The 22,810-nt window shown below is 38.5% G+C and overlaps 1 protein-coding gene across 1 annotated transcript in view; it reads left to right on the top strand.

Moving 5' to 3' along the window:
• Nucleotides 1–22,810, top strand: part of CSMD1 (CUB and Sushi multiple domains 1) — a 1,790,960-nt gene that overhangs the window by 892,017 nt on the left and 876,133 nt on the right. The window lies entirely within an intron of this gene.

Genomic DNA, 22,810 nt, shown 5'->3' with positions numbered 1-22,810 from the left:
ATCCCTGTGTCCTAGAGAAATTCCTGTTATGGATATTTTCTACCGCACGCATCCATTACTCCTCCAGAAATGCTCATTTTCTTGCATGTTCCTCAGGTCTATTATCTCTCTCTTCTTTTTTTCCTTAGTGCTATTAATTATTTTACATCTTCTATTGTCAAAAGAGTGGTGTCCTCAAAATCCAGATTTCTGTGTCCCTTCCCTTGTCTTTTCACTGATTCCCTCAACTAAGTGATACTGTTTAAGGACGCTGTCACTTGGATATCCTAAATATATTCTTTTTTCCCTATTTCTCCCACTGTGTATCTGATATTCACTCTGTGGAAACGTTGCAGTCACTCTCTCCATTTTTCCCTGCTTGCCCCTTTTATTCTGTCAGACTGTCTTTCACGTCTCCCCTTTCCCACTCCAACCGTCCCGTGCCAGTTGTTTTTTTCTTCTCACCCAGACCAGCTTCAAGTTGGTGAAATGAGCGCCACATCCAGAATCTCAGCCTTCATCCTACCCTCTCCTCCTTAGTCCCACTCCCAGCACACACGCCTTCGTCATCACCTGTCCTCTCTCAGCCAGACCACTTCAGTGACTCAACAAGAATTAAGTGCAAACCCTTGAAAACACTGCCCCGGAGCTCCATCACCTCGTCTGAACTGACTTGTCCGCTTTCATCCATTAGTGTTCCCAGACACAGATGTTATGCTTCGGTCTCCACGCGATGCTTTGCTTGGTCTGACTTCCCAAAAGCCAACTCTGTGCGTCTCTCCCAAGTGCTGTGTTCCTCACACCAAGCTGGTTAGCTTGGCATCCCCTCCACGGTGGGAGTATTGACACCAGAAATCAGCAAACTCTACAAAGCAGGGTTTCTTCCCAAAGAGTTCCTTACCAGCTCACCACTCCATGCCTAAATCCAAACTTTCACTCATTTTTTCCTGTTATGCAGTTTTCCCTTTCATCTCCGTTAAAGCCATAAATCTTACTTAGTTGTCAAGTTCACACTTAAGCCCAAATTTTAGTCACTTTTTTTTTTAACCATTGCAGCCCCTTTTTAAATTCTTTAAGAAAACACAAGTCCTTTTGTCTTGAGCATTTATTTTGTTGCTATTTTATATTTTAACCTTATGTCTTCAGCGTTTCCTCAACTAGTTTGTAACCCCCCAGGACATAATTTACAGTCATGAAAACTGTGTGACTGTGTCCTTGCTTCTACCTTAAAATTAGCCGAATCCATAGCTATTTACCCCTAATGCTGTACCTAATCCCCCATTCAAACATTTAATAGAGGAGTGGAAATATGCTGGGCATCAAATGAGGAGTTATTATAAACTGGAAAATGCAAAAATAAATATTAACAGCAACTATGCCAGTTTCTGTTTTGCTCATACCTCCCCAAGCATTTTCTTCTTAATTGAAGGGTCTTCACTAATTTCACAATTATACAACTTACAAAGTCAAAGTTGATATAACAGCTCATAATCTTTCCTATGTTGTCACCAATTTATTAAATCCAAACCATATCAAGATGCTTTTATCATAATATTTATCTTTTCTTCTGTATTATAGATTATTAAATTTATGCTTAAATTTTGCTTTTTTCAGTGCTTGGAATAGTAACATTTCAAAGGACATTAAATTTGATATAATTACTTTATGTAACAGATTTGAAAGATACAACACAGTTTGTCATTGATTTTGGATAACTGGATCATAAAGAAAAAAGTCGATAATCTAATTCTTATAAATGTGTAGATGTGGCGTATCTAGAGATTAAATTAATTTCAGCGATATGGACTTAGATAATTTTAAAAAATGAAATGAGTATATCTTCTGCTTCCCCAACATCCTAGTTATTTTGTTCCAGGAATTGCTGGAGGAGTCATTTTAAAGTGCTGCCAACACCACTGAATCTCTTTGCAATGACCTTTTCCTAGTGTTGAAAATTTTACATTGTAACTCCAAGTGGCAGTATTTAACCTGAACAATGACACTTAAATGTATCGTTTCTAGAGTCACGTGGTACTCTTTAAAGACAAAGGATATAGCCATATATTTAATAAAGTCAGTGCATAATGAAGTGGGAGGTCAGCCAGATTTACTTAAAACTGATTCCCTTAAACAGGAGACCAGCATCAAACTGACTTCTTTCAAGGATGAGAGTTCAGATTGTCTCCTTCTGGAGGTGTGTTTTTGTCTTCCTCATTTATCCTTGAGTTTTCACCTAAATGTCTGTATCTTCCTTCATCTCCCTTCATTATTGCACATTGTTCCTCTTGTCTCTTCTGATCTTTACAAAGATGTACTGTTTCTGTATTTGCAGGTGTGGTGTGTATTTAGAGGAGAAACATAAAAGGGGAAAAGAAAAAAAAAAACTAGATATATTCAATGACGCATGCTCCCAACTCAGAATTTAAATGCCTTCTTAATTTATGTTTCCCCTATTCTATTATTAAATCACAAAGACTATAATGTCACGGTCCAGGAATTATCATAAATGACTTTGAGCTCCAGGATAATAGAGGGCCATAGCATATGAAATCCAAAAGAGAAGGTAGTCTCCTTGAATGGAAAATTCGCATGGTGGGTCCTTGTCTCCAGATTTGTGATAAGATTGTCCGAGAAGGCAGAAAGGAAGTAGGTCAGGAGCTGCATTTGGAAAATGCTCCTTTGTAAGAAACCTATCGGCTGATGTGGAGAAATGCCCAGGGAGAAGTGGTCCTGTCCTCACATTAGTCCACCATTAGGTGGGGAAGTTGTTCTTAAACCATCTCCCTTCGGTCCCTTCAGTGAGCATTTCCATCCACTCCAGCTCTCCAATTCTGGATCTCATTTTTGAAAGCATTAGTGTGATCTTACGTCAACTGTCTTATTCCATGGATATAATCACGTAGGAAATGTACATACGTTTGGGGACATGAGCTATCTCTGGTCCTGGAAAAGGCTAGGCTCCTTTACGCTCTGGAAAGATGATAGGATGGTTGCATTAGGCATATGCCGCCTGAAATAAGCCAGCTCTAAGCAAACACTAGTCTCCTTAGCCAGAGATGCCTGCTCCCCCTTTCCCGAACATTACTTTCTGATATGCCTTAATTCTTTCAATGATGGAGCACTTTGTATTTGCAAAGTATGCTTCAGAAAATAATTCTTAGCAGCTACCGCAGAGCTGAGATCCCTAAAGTCATAGCTCTGGACATTCCCATTTACAGGCTGTCCTAAATAACTTATTTTTGTATATTCTACACTTCATAGATTAGCCTGTATTAACATTATGTGCATGACTCATATGAACTACCATAGAAAGGCATCTAAAAGTCATATGTATGCAATGTCAATTTGTAAATATGCTGAAACCCACAAATGTATGATCCCGTGTATACCTCAAATCACCTTGAGATGTATGCAGGGAAAGTAATAGTAGTCTTGTATTGAAGGTAAGGAAGTAAAGCTTCAATTGTGTTGACATATGTTGGTTTATGACTTGAACTTTGTAGCAAGACAGCTGTCCTTCTGATTTTATCATTCTACTGTTACTAAATTTGATTAAGTAACATTTGTACATGATTTAAAAATTTAATAATACTGAAGGGATTATAGTGAAAAGAAACATCCTATTGAAACACCCATACTCTTAGGCTATAGACATTTCAATAAAAATTAACCATTTTTGTCATTATTATCTTATATATGCTTATACTGTTCTTTTTTGCTTTGTCAAGTTAAAACTTTTTAAATTGACATCTTGCAATGAGTGTCACTGTAATTTTATCACTCCATTCACCATGTCTTGTTTCTTCCAATTTAATTCAGATTTCTAAACATTGTAAATCTGAATAATGCACTTGACCGTTTATACCTTATTTCTTTAATTTTTTGTTTTTTTTTTTTTTTTTATAATAGACTTCTTGGCTATTTTTGTTTGTTTTTTTTTAAAAGTATTTATTTATTTATTTATTTATTTATGGCTGTGTTGGGTCTTCGTTTCTGTGCGAGGGCTTTCTCCAGTTGCGGCAAGTGGGGGCCACTCTTCATCGCGGTGCGTGGGCCTCTCATTATCGCGGGCTCTCTTGTTGCGGAGCACAGGCCCCAGACGCGCAGGCTCAGTAATTGTGGCTCACGGGCCCAGTTGCTCCGCGGCATGTGGGATCCTCCCAGACCAGGGCTCGAACCCGTGTCCCCCGCATTGGCAGGCAGATTCTCAACCACTGTGCCACCAGGGAAGCCCATATTTCTTTGATTTTTGACAGCATCTTTCGCCTGTGCACTGTATAAGATGTGACTATCATTGCCTCTGCTCTTTCCACTAAATGTTCTAATACTTTCCTTCCTCTATGTTCTCTCAGCTGTAATAGCACTTTCGCAGGATCAAAGTTGTGAACGTGTACGTTTTATTCTATGATCGTAATTAAGTCCTTCTTAATTTGCCTGAAGGCTGGATAGCAATAAACAACATTCGTGTTATTACAACTGTGTACATATTGTTCCAACGTCATCATCCCTGTGCCACTCAAAGAGAGTTCAGAGCAGATGAGTTCTCTCTTAACCTCAATTATTCATAATAATGCCACAATTACTTTTTTTTTTCCACATTTGGACCAAGACTTTCCTGTTCTGCTTATTTAGTTAAGGTAACATTAGCAGGCTCCAATGTTACTATTGTCTGCTCGTGTTAAACCCCAGATGAGTATTTCTGACCGGTGGTTGGTTCTGATTTAGCGGTGATTTGGGGGCTTTTGTGTCTGGCTTTCAGTCAGGGCTGGCAGCTTTGTCTCCATCCACTGGCAGAGGGAGGAAAGAGCCTGGGGTTGTTACGGGCAGGCCTCCCACGCGTATACTGCACTGGTTAGACTCAGTCGTGTGGACGTCCTTAACTGCAAGGAAAGCTCGAAAGAAAAGGAAGAAGAAAAAGCAGATTTGGTAAATGGCTGGCCTATGCCGTGACTGCCTTCTATTTGTCCTAAACTTTTGAGTTATTTTTTTCCCCTTGTTGATTTATAAAACTCACGTTTCATCCCAATAATCCAGATATCTTCTACTTTATACTTATTTGAATTATTGCTGGGAATGAACTCTATTCTTCTTCCTGAAGGTCACTGACTTACTTCTCTAACGTAAACCAGATTGCATCGTATTTTGCATACACTTGTCTTCTGCGGTTCCTGAAATCTCGGTCATCACCACCCTCAGCACATTGTGCGTTCGTCCCCTTGTCTGTACCCCTTTTGACCTCATTTCCCCCCATCCATCAGTTCCCTCTCCCTGTTCTCTCAGAGGGTCCAGCACTGGCTTGTAGGTCTGTTATCAGGCAGTGTTTCTGACACTTCTTCACTGTCCCACTCAACCTGTTCACTATTTTCTAAATCCTGTCTTCTTCTCTCTTTGTTTCATCTCAGATAGTCTCCTGAGAAAGGTTGCTTTGGAGGAAAACCCTTTGAGCTTTAGCATGCCTGCAAATAGCCCCTGTCTGCATCCGTACTGATGGCCAGTCTAGCTGAGTATAAAATTATACATGGAAACCATTTCCTCCCAGAATTGTTAAAGCATCGTTTCATTATTTTAAGCATATTATTGGCTTCTGCTTGACAAAAAATATTCCAAACCAAAAAAGTAATAAGTTTTCCAGGCATATGTCAAAAAAGAGAGAGAGAAAAAAAACAGGTCTTTAAGAAAGCATCCACAAGTGAAACATTATTTGAGGGAAGATACTATATTCATAACCTTTTGGAGTAGAAGGATAACATACAGCATGGGGAAAAGCCAAAGATGTTCAGAATGAGCTAGGTTGTAACCCAGAGCATCCTTCTTCTGTGTGATGGAGCTGGGGGTGGGGGGGGCAGTGACCATCACCATTCAGGCAGGGGCTCGGGGCTGTTCAGCTGCCACACGCCTAACCAAGAAAAACTCCCAGTTCCTCGGTATTTAGATAAGTGCCGTTTGCTAGAAATATAATGCAACCCACAAGTGGGAGCCAACTATGTAATTAAAATTTCCTAATAACGACATTGATAAAGTAAAAAGAAACAGGTGCATTTAATTTTAATAATGCATTTTATTAACCTAGCATAGTCCAAAGATGACCATTTCTACACATAATCAGTATAAAATATTAATGAAGTAGTTTGCACTTTTTCCCTAGTCTTTAAGACCTGGTGTGTATTTCACAGTTACATCATTTCTCAAGGTGAAATAACCACATGTTCTCATTAGCTATGTATGCTAGTATCTACTATTTCAGACAGCTCAGACTTAGCAAGCAGAAGAATTTTAGTTTTCTTTTTTTCTTTCCACAACAGTTGTTAATGTATGCAGAGTTCTGGTGCTGTGAGAACATGTCACTTTCACTTATGATGTAGAGTTCAATATACAGTTGTAGTTTTATGATAAGGACTCATAAGAAAATGGGTCTGAAATATACACATCTATGCCATTCTCTGATTGGAAGTCTCCCCTTTAACTTCTCGGCAATTGCTGAAACAGATCTGAGCTGAATAGTATCGGAAAGGAGAAGTCTATTTTTACTATTACTTTTAAGCAAAAGATCACAGTGAGCCTAGCTCTCCAGTAATCCAAAAAGATTTCTCAAAAGGAATCTCATTTCAGATACTATCTTACTTTGGGAAGAAATGATATTGGGATCTAATGAATGAAGATTATGGGAAACTTTGAAGGAGAGGCTAATTAGCTAGTGGAGTTGGCAAAGAATTGAAAACAGCTTTGTGTATGTGTGGCTCCAGATGTATAAAAGAATAAAAATAAGAGTGACTCTAGGGCGAAAATAAACTAGATTCAATTCTGGGACCTAGCGGTTATGACCTATGTTACTGTAAGTACATTGGATTCCTCTCTCACACTTCTTTTCCATCTGTAAACTACTACGGTAAGATGTTCATACGGCAACCTAGCTACAGAGACCACATACCCAATTTCTACACAGTATTGTCAATAGAAAAGCAAATGTTTTGAAAAGATGATATTCTCAGTGTTAGTATGAGGATTAAGTGAAATGACATATGCAAAACATCCTGCAAAGTCTTTAACACATAAAGAAGGTGAATAAAGCACAGGTGATAGAGCATGATGTTTATGGGCTGTGCAGTGTTATTTTCTCTCTCAGTTCTCAATTTTCCTACCTGTGTAATAGTACCTATTTCACAGGTCTGTTGTAAAGATTAAATGAGATAATCCGGATAAAATCCTTAACAGAGAACTCGACACAGTGAAGTTCTATATGTATTAGCTGTTATGATTACTGTTTCTATCTTCTCCCCGCTCCAGTTTTGAAAGCAAATTCAGATTTCAGATTTAAGTGATTGGAGACAAATGGCAAAAAATCTGAAAGTAAATTCATATAGATTATAGGATCTCAGTGCTAGTAGCTCTTAAACAAATGGCTTTTCTGCATTACTGAAATTCTTTGGGGGAAAAAAAAACCCACCAGGCTGATTTAAGAAGAGAAACTGAATGAATAGAGACTCAGACAAAGAGCCAGCTAAGTGCCTACTAAAGAGTGAGTCCGTGTCAGGACAGGTCATTGTGTTTTATGTGTCACTACTTGGACTGCAATAAGGAGACTAAAACCACATATACAGCGTGTGTGTAGATACACATATGCATATAAATAGCATGACAGTATCGAAAGTGTAGATTTGGTAATAGTCAGATGGAGATTATTTCTAGATTCCTTTTCCTTAAGGGACTAATCAATCAACCTTTTTCTTAAGGGATTAATCAATCAAGTTCAACGTATTTTTAATAAGGAACACATGGAGGAGCATCTGTTATCTAATGATAGACATTTCAGCTTGGTCACTCAAATTGTAGATTTTTAAGAAAAAGATGTGATGATAATAACAGTTAAACCTGTAGCAATGACCAAATGTCAGACATCATTTACATGCTTTACAAATATTCTTGTGTTTAACTTTCACAATAACCCCGCAAGTTTTGTATTATCATTGATCCTGTTTTTCAGTCAGAGAGATTCGGGCACAGAGACGTGAGGTGACTTTTCTGAGGTCACACAGTAGTGAATGAGAGAGTTGGAATCTGGACCTGGTGTCTTATGCCATTGGGCCCTGCAATGCCCTGCTCGTTCCCTTTTAATTTGTGAGAATAAAAAAAAATAGGTTCCTTTAAAGAAGGAACTTACATTTTCATTGGGGAACAAATATTTGAAGTTGGATTAGACAAACAAACATTTTCTTCTTGAGGGATTGGTGCTTGAGCCCTGAGGAATCTGGGAAGGGGCGGAGAGAACACAGCTTGTCTGGGGATGTCCTGCTTCTGGGGGTGAAGCGTGTGCCTTGGTTTTCTCCGGGGGAGATGGAAGTTGGTGGTCTCCAGCATCCTCCCGTTTCTCCACCTGCTCCTTGTGCAATGCAGGAGAAGGTGTCTGGCAGACCTGCAGGCCCTTCAGAGATTATGAGCCTAAAAAGAGAAATGTAAGGGCAGTAAGATGCCGGCAGGGAAGAGTGGCTGCCAATCTCAGTATTTTCTGCAGAAGCCTGTGGTTCAAAGCAAGCACCGGCTAAGACTGTTTTCTGTGGGCTTGATGGGAGCTACCACCAGCAACAGCCTCAGGGCTTTCAGATGAAAAACATGATGTATAAACCCAGCTCAAGAGAGCCTTAAGCCCAAAGAGAGCTGTTTGGCTGTAGGATCTTTCTCGTTTTATTTTAAAGGCTAACATATGACTTGCTGCAGCTGTTTCTTTGAAGAGTAAGTCAATCTTGGAGCAGAGGAGGCAAGCAGGGGTCCATTTTCCCAAGCCAGATGGTCTTCCTCCTCTGGGGAAGGCTTCTCTTTGCATGAAGTTGGTCCTCTTTCCTCTTTCTCTGCCGCAACCCTAAATCCTACCCTACCGCCAATTTGTCCTCCCAGGGATTCTCATCTGGGGGCAGAAAGGTGAGGCCTGAAGGATGGTGCTGGCATCTGGGCTCCGTGAACCTGCAGGGTACTGGTTCCAGGCACAGTGGTGTTAGGAGGCCCTTGAGACCAGATATAAGCTCCCTGAGACGTGGTTGGCCAGTAACTCTTCCCTCCTTATTTTCCATTTTTGGCCAACAGAATCTTTTTCAGCCGCTATGAATTACTAAAGAAGGAAAGCCAGGCGGAAGTAGAAATAGCATGGCTAAGCATTTTATTTAGACCAAATCTCTGCGGCAGGTGTTGTGTTACGAACTTGGCATACGTTCGTTTATGTTATCGCATCCAAAAGTGTTCAAGGTTAATATTAATACTGAGAGTTTGCAGGTGAGGGATCTAACTCCCTGAGATGTGAGGGATCCTCTCCAGGGCTGCAGAGACAGTAGGTGGTAAAGGCCGTTCTCACTTAGTGCGTCCTGCTTGGGGTGGTTAAGAAGAGGTGTTTTTGTTTTTTTCCTTTTGTTCTATTGAGAAGCATGATCTGCAAACCATTGAAAAATAACCATAAGTGCGTTATGATCATTGACTAAAGCTGCTTACTCGCCAAGACTCTAACCTTGTTTCTCTCTGTCTCAACAAAAGCATTTAAGATAAATATTCACCTACAAGTGTCAAAACACAGTGTCACTATTACTTGAGAGTTTTAAAGAGTGTAGGATATGGCAGCTGTTTTGCTTTTTTTAAAGAGTTGACGGATTTTATGCATTTCGGGACAGTTGTATTTCCTTGGAAGGATGACTGAGAGTTAGCATGCAAAGATGCCACCAAATAAAGTACCAGGAGCAGTCTCAGCAATACCTTTAATAAAACATGCTAAATAATGGATGTCAGTGTTTCATTTGGAACTGCCTAAAGCTGCAAATTTCTTTAATTGATAAGTCTTACATAATGTGACTGGAAATGACAATATGGCACTTGCCAGCGCTTTATGAAATGTCACTCAGGGTGTTTAATTGCAGACATTCTGCCACTAGTGATGATGGGGAAGAGAAATACCGGGAGAACATGTAGCTGGAGGGGAGGAGAAGGGAGAGAAGTCATGCTTTTTGTGGGTACCGATCAATTCTGTGATATTTAAAACACAGCTGGGTTTTTATCAGTTATGTTACAGAGGTAACATTGTAAAATGAATCTTAGATGATCTTTCTTGTCAGGACCAAGCATTGCAAAGTAAGATTGAATGAGGTAGTCTTCATATAAGAAACCCAGATCTAAATAAAGTTTGAATGGCTTTAGACAATTTAGCTTTCAGCACTTTTCTTGCATACTATGTAATAACCAACTCTAAGTCTTACCAAAATTGAAAAAAAAAAGAAAACGTATGTCAACATTATTATAGTAAACCTGGTCTACATGGTTTGCATTTCACTATGATACAAGGCTTTCTGATAAGCACTTTTTTTTTAATATATATTATCTCATTAAATACAATCTTGGAACTGGTTTAAAGCACAGTCATAAGTGCCTGTATACAAATCATTTTGTGGATCAATTTACAGTATTTTTCCATGATTTGTTTTTCCATGTAAGTACCATATTAGGTTGCAGGGCTGAAGTTGTCTAGTGCCCAAAAAAACACATGTCCAATTAAATGCCATTCATTGTGACAGGCAGTGAAGGAAGTGTTTAATAGCGAGGACTTGGTCATTCAAGGTCCTGCTTTCTTACTTACTAGCTCGACATAATGGACAAGCTGTCTGCAAAACCTCTGGTTCTGAATCTGTTGAATTGGATTAATGCTACTTTTTTTTTTTTTTTAATAATTGAAGTACAGTTGATTTACAACGTTGAGTTACTTTCAAGTGCAGAGCAAAGTGATTCAGTTTGGATTATATATATATTATATAGCTGGATTAAAACTACTTTTAATTTCATGGGACTGGTAAAGTTTAAATGAAATGCTTGAAATACTTAATACCAATAATAGCTATTATTATTGAAATCATTATCATTGAAGAGCTAGAATGGAACAAAAATGGAGACCGAAGGAGGCCAATTCATCCTCTGAAAAGCTCTTAGAGACTAAAGTCATAGAGCATAGTGCATTGTCTTCTCTTTTTAAGATTGGTATTAAGTCATAAACATTTAAATTTTAATTGACAGCATTTTCTTCTCAATATCCTCAATATTATACAAAGTAATAGTTCTCTCTCTCCCCATAATTGAACATAATGAGTGTTTCCAGTGTTTGCTTCTACACATAATGCTATAATTAGTGTCTCTGTACATATAACATTGCTTTTGTTTCTTCTGTTTGATTATTTCCTAAGGATAGAATTCTCAGAATGTTATTTATGCTTTGCAAATTTGCTGAACAAATTTCCATGCCGCAAGTATTTTCACTACAATTACTCTTGGTTTTGATGTTAGTATTTCCTTTTAATTTGCTGAGAATTTACTAGCATTAAAATGATGCCCCAAAGTTGTTTTTTTTAATTTCCAGTAGAATATATTTTCTGTCTATTTGTGTTTGTTCATTTGTTCTTTCAAGAAACATTTGTCCAGGAGAGACAAGATGTCAGATACATTTAACAGTCAGGTCACTAGACTTTTTCTGTCAAGGGCCAGATAGCAAATATTTTATGTGTTTCAAGCCATATGGTCTCTGTTTCCGCTACTGTAGTCAGTCATTTTAGAGCAAAAGTCTCCATAGACGCTACCTAAACAAATAGGCATGGCTGTTTCCAGTAAAACTCTATTTACAGTAACAGATACTGGGCTGTGTGTAGCCCACAGGCTGTAGTTTGCTTACATTAATTCTTCGCTGGGGCTACAAAGTGAACAAAACAAGAAAAATGCCAACCGCCATGAGAATATCTTAATGGGTAGAGGTAGACCATATAAATCGAAAAAAAAATGAGTAAAAACAAATATGTCACATATCCAATCGTAGTACGTGTTCACAGACTCTCTCACTAAGACAGTGACATTTGATTGAGCTGTGGTGACCAGTTGCTTGGTTTGCCCTGGACTGTCCTGGTTTTAGCACCAGAAGCCCCATGTCCTGGGAAACCACTACCTTTGGCCAAACCAGCATTATTTGGAGCCCTCGGAGAGGTGAGAGATTAAACTGTATGAGAATGTCAAGAGCATGGTCCAGATCAAGGAAACAGCCAGGGTTTTGGTCCTGAGTGACCCCAGGGTGAGTGGAGAATAACGCAGCAACCAGTATGGTGGAGCAGACCGGACAGTGTGTGAATCTGGGAGAAAAGGTCAGAGAAGATGGGCGTTGAAAGATCCTGGGAGCCCCGTGGACCATCATACAGACTTTAGCTTCTATTCTGAGCAACATGGGAAGACACTGGAGGGTTTTGACAAGAGAAGTGGCATCATCTCATTTTGAACATAAGAGCCTTACGCTGGCTGCTGTTTGAGCAAAGAGTATATGGTGGGAAGGGCAAAGTGGGAAAACCTGTTAGGAAGCCCCTGCAGTCTTCAAGGTGAGGGTTCTTTATCATTGCATTTAAAAAAAAAAACAAAAAACTTATAGACTTCATTTTTTCGAGCAGTTTTAAGATTACAGAAAACTTGAGCAGGAACTAGAGAGCGTTCCTATATACTAATTCCTCTGCCCCCTGCACAGTCTCTCCTATTCTTAACATCTTACATTAGTGTGGTACCTTTGTTACAACTGATGAAACGATATCGATACACTTTGACAAATGCATAATGCCATATATCCGCCATTACAGTATCATGTAGAATGGCTTCACTGCCCTTAAAATCCTCTGTGTCCCACCTGTTGATCTCTCCCTCCACCAGAAACCCTGGTAACCCCTGATCTTTTTACTGTCTCTATAGTTTCACCTTTTCAGAATGTCATATAGTTGAAGCCATACAGTATGCAGCCTTTTCAGATTGGCTTCTTTCTCTTCGCAATATGCATTTAAGGCTATTCCGTGTCTTTTTGTAGTTTGGTAGTTCAATTCCTTAGTTTTCTGAATAATATCCCATTATATAAATGCAACAGAGTTTGTTTATCCATTAATCTATTGAAGGACATCTTGGTTGCTTCCAAGTTTTAACAATTATGAATAAAACTGCTATAAAAACAAAACAAACAAACAAAAAAGCATACAGTTTAAAGAAAGAGACAGTAGAATTTTACAACGCAGTGGTTACAGGATATGAGAGAAATAGGAGAGTCATAGATGACCCCATTTTTATCTAAGCCACTGGAAGAATGGGGTTCCCATTTACTGAAAGGGAGAAAGCTAGGGAATTTCAGATTTGTAAAAGGAAAGATCAAGAATATGATTTGGGGGTTAGTAAGTCTGGAATGTTATTTAGACATCCATATGGATATGCCAGCTTGGCAGGTGGATACAAAAAACTGAAATTCAAGAGAGATCTGAAATTGAACTACAAATTTGAGAACTGTCAACATATGTACTGTATTTACATCCACATAACTGAAACTAGATGAGATCACCCAGGTAGTAAATGCAGTTAGGAAGAAAAGAGGTCCAAATACTGAATTCTGGGCATTACACTAAGGATTGGGAGATGGAATCAAAATAATGAGGAGATTGAGAAGAAATGGTCAATAAGATTAGAGGCAACCATGTGTGTAGTATATAAAGTAGTAGTAAATAAAAACATATGTACACATTGTACTAGTGTCCTTTTTTTTTTTATTTTGTTGCTATACTATACCTTTGTATGATGTAATCATTGGTGGAAAATGGAAGACGGGTACACAGAATCACCCTGGACTATTTTTGCAACTTCTTATGAATTTGCAATTATTTCAAGATAAAAGAAAGTTTTAAAAGTATATTGAGAAAAGTCCTTCAAGGAGGAGGAGATGGAGAACTGTGGGATGTCGTTGAGTGCTTATATAAGATAAGAACTGAGAACTGACCATTGGATTTGTTGGTGTGGCTGACGTGAGAAGAGCAGTTCTTGTGGACCAGTGAGGACAAAATCCTGACTCAAGTGGGTTCAGTAGAGGATGGGAAGAAATTAAAGATTGCAATTATGTACATTTCTTGAGATGTGTTTCTGGGAAAGGGATTTTTATAAATAAAGTTAAAGGTCGATATGGAGTCTGGAAAATAGACGTGGAATCAAAAGATAGTTGCTTTTTTAAAAAGTTTTTGAATGGGGAAAATTATAACATGTTTGTATGCTGAGAGCAGTTCTCCAGTAAAAAGGGTAAATGATCATTTGTTGGGAGGTTTGGCTTAGAAACTTATTCAGGGGTGAAAGCAAGAGCACAAACGGAATTAACCCTAGGTTAAAAACGTTTACCATTCATATAGGAAGGAAATTTTATGAGCAGAAAAGCAGGTAGGTGATCAAATATGGTGTCAATAGATTGTAAAATTTCTCTTTTGATTGCTTCTATTTTCTTAGAGAAATAGGAAACAAAATCACCATGTAGTATTAAGGATGTGGTAGGATATGCTGGCAGGTGGATGAGGAAGAGGGTACAAAATGGTCATTCCCCCCAAAAGAGGACTGAGTGGATGAAGGGAACAGAGTAGGAATGTCATCATTGAAAGCCAACTTGGATGTGGTCCTTAATTTAAAGTTAGACCCATCAGTGTATTTTTGTTTTGGGTTTTTCTCCAGCCATGTTTACCATGGGAGAAAATGTGGATTTGCCCTGATTTGAGTCTAAGGTGTTGACAGCGGAGTTATGGCAGACACAAGGGAGTGACTGAAATGATGGCCATGAAATCTGAGGATGGCAAGGGGAGGAATGGGGGCATGAGGGGCCTGAGGGGAAGGAAGTGAAAAAATGTCAAGATCAGGGAACTGTAGGTCTATCAGTGTCAAAGAATTATTGAAGTTAAGGTATTTGAGGCAGTGACCTGGAAATATAGAAAGTGGAGGTCTGAGAATGGGACACCCCACATTGCAGCTCTGGAAAATGATCGTTTATTGGTACTGAGAAGATGAAGGGTGATGGTGGGAATGAATGACTGTGTGGGGTTAGGTTTTTTTTATTTTGTTTTGTTTTTTTGGGGGGGTTAGGTTTTTGGAAGAGGGGCCGAATGAACTGAGAGGCCAATATTCAGAAGATGATGTAAGTCGATACCGAAATCAGCAAGAATCAAGACAAATGTAGAGCTGGAGAAACTGATAGTGAGCCAGAAGTAAAAATCTGCAAGGACTAATGGGGCTGCCCAAGGGATGTTGTAGATGACTCCAGGGAAGAAGGTATTGGATTCTGAGGCCGAGAGACTCCATGCTGGGGAAAGAACAAAAGTAGTCCAGAAGTCGTAATGAGATGCGTGTTGGTGGGCATGTAGTCCAGCTCTAGAGACAGTGGCGCTTGGGCTATGGATGCTGAACATTGACCTTGGGGAGGATTTCATGATGCAACATTCTCAGAAGACAGCCGGCTTCCATGAGAAAGAAGTGAGGGGATACCTCAGAAGTGGCTGAGACGCAGGAAGTTTTGCTGATAGTTGACCTTGAGTTTCAGAGGACCTAGCAGAAGGGTTTTAAGAGCTTGGGAGAGGTAGCGGTCAGACAGGTGAGCTTTGTACATCTTTGAGCGAATGAGGGTCTGAGGGGATGAGGGGTGACCTAGGAGACCAGCGTTTCTTCCAGTGTCTTCAGTACCTAAGGATGAAGGATGTAAGAGGTTAATCTCCTGATGGTCTCAGGTGTAACATAGGTGGTGGTGAGGCTACAAGAACAGTAGCAAAAGATCTGGGCCCCCTTTCATTCCAGCCCCTGGAAGAGTGGAAACCTGGGGAAGGAGAGGCTGCCTCCTGATTACTGGGCTCTGTGTGACTCTCTCCTCCTTCTGAAGCAGCTGCTAAACTCCTGGTGAAAACAGTGTGTAGACTTGGAAGGGCAGTTTTACTCAAAGCAGTGATAAAATGGTCAAAATAATTAAACTATCATTGAGTGATCACTGCATGCCAAATTGGAGAAAAGAATAATAGCTATTTTTACTGAGTCGTTAGTATTTGCCTGCATATTGTTCTGAGCACTTTACAGCTATTGATCTATTTAACCTTCACAACCATGCTGTGAATAGATGCCATTATTATCTTCATTTATAAATAACCAAACTGAGGCCCAGAGAAGAGAACTTGTGACACAAAAGTGGGAAAACCTGGATTCAAACCCAGACAGTCTGACTTATAGGTACCAATATTCTGCACAGCCCTAGGGAAGGTATATTAGAAAATATTGCCTAGTATTAGACATTGAACATTATAAATGTGTGTGCATTTCTTTTTTCTTCCTGGATGTTTTTCATATAATTTTTAAAATTGAGAAGAAACTATACAACCCATTGTATACCCTGCATTTTATAAATTCAATATTCTAGGTCAGGAATTTGTTGAAGCAATGTTACAAATGCTCGGTAAACACTGCATGGTTTGGTTTGGGTGCAACATACTTTATTTAATGATTTATCTGTTGTTAAACATTTAGTTGGTTTCAATTTTTCTTTATGATAAATATGGCAAAGTATGTCTCTAAATAATGTTTTATTCTGTATTTTGAATCATGCCCTTAAGATACATTCCTAGCAGCATTTATACCCAGGCAACGCTTATAATAATTTTACAGTTTAGGATGAAAATTTTGAAAAGTTTTGAAATTCCTTAGGGGAAATAGTGCACTCTGATTTCTGCTTACAGTTAGAATTATTTTGCCCACTTACAGAAATCAGTAGGTTCAAACACATCTTTTATTAAAAACCTTATCTGCTTCTTGGATTAACTTGATGGCATTCAAACTTCTTTAAGCTATAGAATGTTTTTTTTTTTCCAAATGCAAGATTTTGTGAAAATTCAATATAGGACACGGATTTAAAGAAATAATTGTTCTGATAGACATTTGATGTGGGAACAAAGCCCAACCACTGGACTTTATTTGCTACTTGTAACCTGTGAGTCCTACATGTGGATGTCCTAGGAGCACAATTTTTAAAATACAGAGTGAAGTGACTCAATATATTTGCATTATTTTATTAAGAAGTATTTTGTGTGCTAATTTTTGCAGTCAAGTATTTACGTGGCAGTTTCGAACCTGTCTTCATTTTCTTTCTGCATAATGTGTAAAAAAAGGTGTGTGGCGGGGAGATGATGGAATTCTAAATAGCATTTACTTAATTAGATCCCCCCAATTTTTCAGCTTCCAGACAAAAAATTCCTCTGGATATAGCAAAATTAATGTTAAAGTAAAATTTTTGATACATTTGTACTGCTGTGAACATCCAGGGATAAAAGAAGCTTACATTATGTTCATATAACTATATTATTTAAATATTGGCCAGAATTATTTAGTTTATTTTAATGGTTACTTATTTTTTTTTAATACATTTTACTTTTTATATGTGGTTTTTAAGTTTACATCAGATGTTTACGGAGCTTGAAATAATTCTTCAGTTTCCGGGAAGATTGTTCATAATCTCCCTTTCTTAATGTTTTGCTTTGATTATTTTGCTTTCTCTGCCTGCCTTGGCTTTAATTCTTCTTGAAATTTCCCCACTGCTCTGCTGAGAATAAAAATAATATTTCTGGACTTGTGGCTTAGGTACTTGATGAAAACAAACAAAGCAAAACAAGCAGTCAACTAAACCCCTCCTGGTCTGCTACCATGATGAAACTTTCTTCTTGGCAATGAATTTTTGTCTGAAATACCTCTCTCCTTAGAGGCTTGCTGTTGTTTTTAGTAGAGTATTATTTTTTTCAACTTCATGCTTGAAAATGCCTCCTATTTCTATAAATAAATTAACTTACTTTTCTATTTCTACTCTTAGAAATGATATAGTTTGATGCCATGCTTAGGCCCAGAAATATATATTACTGTAGTCCCATTTTTCCTACTGAAGGTGACTGAACATAGGCTCCAGGTAACTGGTATATGTACAGGAAATGCTGAGTCATTCACACAATGAAGCCGGGGGTGGGGGGTGGGGGCGGAAAGAAAGAAACTTTACTGAGTTCCAGGCTGCCTGCTAGGAATAGCAGACCTGTGCAAAGGCAAGCTCATAAAGCTTATGGTTCAATGCTTTGCCCTTAGCAAAGTGCTAAGAAGTTACAGAGCAGGATGAGGAGACAGGGCGTGGTCCAAAGTAGATGCCAGTTCATACACAGCGGTCAGAGAAGGTGGACCCAGGAAGGGGACTAATGAACAGACCGGAAGGCAGGCCAGTGAGTGCAGAGGCCCCGGGGCAGGGACCCACTTGGCTGTGGTCCCAGCAGGCTGTGGTTAGAGGGGGATCAGGAGAGGTGGGGTGGACAGAGGCCAGCCAAAGTGGGCGTGAGATGGGGGCATTGGGTCAGATCACCTAGGGCTTCTCAGGTCCTGGTCGGGTTTGATTTTATTCCGAGTGGGGATACGGAAAGTTTAACAGTTTTGAGTGGAAATTTTTAAGATTCAGGTTAAATTTTAAAAGGATCAGTCTGGTTAATTTGAGTGAAACAAATTCCAGAGAAAAAATGAAAGTAAGAAGATCGTTTAGTTTTCAGTACTATTGTGTGTGTGCTTGTAAGTGTATGTGTGTGTGTGTGTGTAAACAGAATTAAGAGATGATTCCAAAGGTCTGTGGCCATTATGTAAAATATATATGTTAGATATATATATATATATATATATATAAATCTAGCTAACGGTCTCTAGTTTTGAGACCTCTTTATCTAATTTTCAAGTAAAGCATTTGTTTTTAGTATTTTATTTATGAATAATTAGAGAAAAAGTGTTAAATTGTTTAGTTACTATGTTTTTGCAATGTTACTGATTTATAACCAGTGAGGCCTGCCTTGTGAAAGCATATCTCAGAAATTATAAACTTATGTATTTAAAAATATAATTTGTCATATAAAATAATTTAAATTACATTTGTCACACACATATTTTCCATCAAAATACTAATCCTAGTGTTAGAGATATGTTAAATAAAAACAACATTAAATTTATTATATCTATACTGATTTTTCGGTTTTTCTAAAGAGTTAACATATTTTAGTTTGGAACATTTAATAGCTATTTCCTAATTAATTTCTTTATCAAAAAGCTGTAAAGTGTACCAAAATGAGAGTATTTTCAAATGCTATTGCAGCAACTTGAATTCTTTTAAATTACTTTAAATAAACATATTATCTAAGGGGAAATATTTATAGTCTTCCTATGTTTTAATAAGTTTAAATAGGTCAAATATCTAATCAATGATTTATCTCAGCTTAAAGAAAGAATACTACACAGCATTTTAATATGGTTTTAATTCCTCTTGTTTAGAAGGATCTATATAATACCAGTGAAAAGAACTGGGAAAAGCACTAATTAAATTCATCTAAATAATTGGTTCTTAATGAGGGGCAATTCTGTCCCCACAGAACAGTTGGCAATGTCTGGAGACATTTTTGGCTGTCACAATGGGGGCGATAATCTTGGCAATTAGTGGGTACAGGGTAGGATTCTGCTAAACCTTCTACAATGCAAAGGACAGCCTCTCAGAACAAAAAATTATTTGGCCCCAAATGTCGGTGATGGAGAGGTTGAGAAGCACGAGCTCAGTGTTATCTCTTTATAATAACTTTAAAAAGGAATTTGCTTTCTCCTTGCTGCTCTTTATTATAGGAGACACCTGTAATAATGAGGTGTAGGTACCTCCTAGAAAATGCAGGGTCTTCCTTCATGTACATTTCCCGAGTAGATAACTGAAAAAGAGATATGAGTGAATATTTTATGATTGTGGATATCTCAGATTTTCCTAATTTTCCCTTCGAAATTGGTGATGTAGTTAAAAATTAGGACAGGGATATATCATACTGTGTCTCTATGTTCCTTGGGGCCTTTAGATTGAGAGATTTTTATCTCTGAACTCTGAACTGTCACTACTACTATTGCTGCTATACTAGTCTTACGATTACAAATGACAACAAAAGCAAAATCAGTAAACACATATTGAACCACAGTAGAGTCTATTGCATAATGCTGTAAAGACCAGCTGACGTAACCCATGGCCTTAGCCCAAGGCTAAGGTCATAGAAGTGTCAGCTTCATCCTCAGGTCCATCGAGATACCAGCAGTTGCTCTAGTAAAGTTCAGTTATCGTCAGTATTTTTTATTGGGTACTTTAAAAATAATATATGGTGAGATACAAAAGTAAGTAAAATATCATACATGATTTTGAGGGGGTTTTTTTTGGAGATATTGAGAAATATAAAGAGATTTATTAAGGGACTGGGCTCATTGGTTTTGGAGGCTGAGTCTTAACACTTGCAGTCAGCAAGCTGGATCCCGGGGAGACAGGGGTGTAAGTTCCAGTCCGAGCCCATGTATGAAGGCAGTCAATCCAAGAGACTGAATTCTCTCTTAATCCACCTTTTTGTTCTATTCAGGTCTTCACCCTCACAGACATACTCGAATAATGTTTAACCAAATATCTGGGCTCCCTGTGGTCCTATCAAGTACCCATGACACCTCTATTATCCTAGCCTCAGTCCCACGAGAGTAGACTCTGAGATCCAGACTTAGTGCAGCTAATGTATTTGGGAGGTGATTCAGGAAGCAAAGTGAACTAGTGAGGAAGTAAGGCAGGAAAGTGAAGAATGCCACTGAGGTGTGTTTTAATAGGGTTAGTCTTGTGGTAATTGGTACTAAATCTCTCTGGGGCTTATCTGATACTCCATGTAAGTTACAGTTTAAAATTTCCCCACCAAGGGGAGAGAAGGCGGAGAATTTATTCACCACATTCCATCCCTCACTGTTTCTGGGTTATTCCTGAGTGTATTTCCCAGTCTCAAACGGGGCTTATATTACCCTTCCTCACATGCTATTACATTTTAGATGTGTAAAATATTATAGTTTAGAAAACAAATTATCTTACAAAACTGGGAAGAAGCTAAACCTGTTAAAATGTTTTGTTGGAAAAACATGTGAAGCACCATTGCAGTTGCTGTCAAACACACACAGACATATTCAAACACACATACACATGTTACCTCACTCTGTACAGTTTTTTATTAAGTTTATTATCCAATGAGTGGTATGAATTATTTTTGTTTTATGTGCTTAATTATCAAAGAAGATATCATCAATCAGACAACCTGATAGTGTTCTGTAATATTTTATTTGAAATGCTGCATTAAGAATTATAATACATCCTGCATCTGTTTAGCCTGACATAATTCTAACTGTAACTCATTTAAAAATGTTCTGTGGTCATTAAAATATCTACCAGAGAAAACACAATGGTGATTGCAGCCTTGGAAGAATTATAGTTTTTGTTCTCTGCCAACTTTTTAATTTTCTTTCTCTTTAGTTTCATTTTCTATTCTTTTTGTCTTCCTCAGACAATCTACTCCTAGTCCCAACAGAGCAGCCATAAAATCGCACCACTTGGCTGCGCCTGTGATGGGCACCCCAGGCTCCTCTGGAGTTAGTGAGTACAGAACTCACTCGCTAGGCCGTTCAAGCGTGGTCCTCCATGACCTGCTCAAGCCCTCACCTGAAGTCCTAGGAAAATCTGGATACTTAGTGTCTAAACTCCTAGAGTCATTGGATCAAAGGAAGTGACACTGGAGGTTATCCAGTTCAACCACCCTCATTTTAAACAGAAGGTAGATGTGTTGCTGAGAGATCAGGGCTGATATCAGCTTGCAGATACCAGCACAGCTCTGTCAGCTGATAAAATATTCCTATACCAGGTAATATATAGCCACTTCCTGGAGCCCCTGGAAACACGATGTCACCCCAGCTCAGTAGACACCTCCTACAGGTCCTCAGATCTTCCGACAGTTGAGCGACCAGAGGGAGAAAGGCTGCAGGGGAGGAACTCCAGGGCCCTGCCCTAGAGCTACAGCCGAGGTCCGTGGCTGATGTCTGGTACCGGTGCATACATACTCTTGTCAGATAGGTTTAGCGTCACCTCTGTTCGGTCAAGGTCACCAAGATATTTTCCCCAAGAACCCAGTATGCTTCTTATCCTCTTCACTCTTATTTTATGGTTAGAGTGTATTATGCACACAAATATACCTGTTTCAAGGTCTTTTAAATCATAAATAATGCTTCAGTGCATAGGTTACAGTTTCAAAAATCCAGAATAATTTGATATGAATGGTTCTCCTCTAACACTTGGGAAGGAGAGCTGTTTGCTCGCCAGCTGAATTACAAACCACTTATGCAGTCTTCACTGTCAGATTTAATAGATTTCATTTTAATCACCCAACCACAGCATTGGATTCGAAAACTTTTAAGTTTATATGTGTGTGTGTGTGTGTGTGTGTGTGTATAAACTTTTTATATATAAGTGTGATATGCTTATATACACAGTTTTTTATTCAGTAGCCAATGTAAATATCTGTTCCAAGTGATCTCGTCTGTCTAGTCCCACAAGCTGCCAAAGGCAAATTTCCCATCTTGGTAACAGGCTGACTTTGTCTATCACTCTAATTGTAGCGCTGATGTCCCTAATTGTTAAATACAATTGTCCCTTGGTATCCACAGGAGATTGCTTCCAGGTTCCCCTGCAGATAACAAAATCTTTGGATGCTCAAGTCCCTTACATAAAATGGCATCGTATTTGCGTATAACCTGCACACATCCTCCTGTATACTTTAAATGATTTCTAGAATACTTATAATACCTAATACAATGAAAATACTATGTAAATAGTTGTGGGCATGCAGCAAACTTAAGTTTTGCTGTTTGGAACTTTCTAGGAATTTTTTTGTATATTCTTCATCTGTTGGTAGAATCTATGGATGCTGAATCTGCAGATATAGAGGGCCAAGTGTATACTGTTTGCCAGGATTATCTGATAGGAAAGAAGGAAGGGAGGGACAGTATTTACAGACTTGTCTTAAATCATGTTACTTCACAAATATTTATCTACCCTATACATACAGTTTACTACGTACATAACATTTTGTAATAGATGATTATATAAATTGAATACCATCTATTTTTTACTCTG

Source organism: Balaenoptera borealis, assembly GCF_965194805.1.
Source record: "Balaenoptera borealis genome assembly, chromosome: 21".
NCBI lineage: Eukaryota > Metazoa > Chordata > Mammalia > Artiodactyla > Balaenopteridae > Balaenoptera > Balaenoptera borealis.
Note: the sequence above shows the minus strand (reverse complement) of the source record. Positions and strands in the feature narration are given on the sequence as shown.